A 485-nucleotide genomic window follows, 5' to 3' on the forward strand; every position below is an offset into this window, starting at 1 on the left:
TGCGACGTATAGGTCAACCCCTAACGCTCCAGAGAGCCCTGTGTCTGCGCCCGCAAGATCTTAGGGCCACCGCTTGAGCCCAGGTCATGGCTCTTCTACTTCCCTGGCTATTGCCGGAAAGCGTGGGGCGTCTTGATCGTTCTGATCAAAAGCGTCCACTGGGCAATCTTGCCGAAGTGGCGTCTCAAACTCCCACTAATTTTCGGAGTCGGGATATCCCCGCCACTTCACCAGATATTGGTTCTGACCCTTGTGACGACCGGTAGACCGCCGTCCGGTGACTCGCGATGCTCTTCGAGCCCTTGAGAATGAGACCATTTGTGATCGGAGCTCCGCTAAGCGTCATGCTGAAGTAGCATATCGCTGTGCGGACGCACTTGATGATTTAGAGCGCGTCGTGCACCGGCTGCCTCGACGTGATGACAACCGCGCTCTGTCGGAGCGACTCCTAGCCGTGGAGCAGGCGAATGCGTCGCTGCAGGCAA

The sequence above is a fragment of the Plasmopara halstedii genome, assembly GCF_900000015.1.
Source record: "Plasmopara halstedii genome assembly, contig: Scaffold_110, whole genome shotgun sequence".
In the NCBI taxonomy this organism is placed as follows: Eukaryota; Oomycota; class Peronosporomycetes; order Peronosporales; family Peronosporaceae; genus Plasmopara; species Plasmopara halstedii.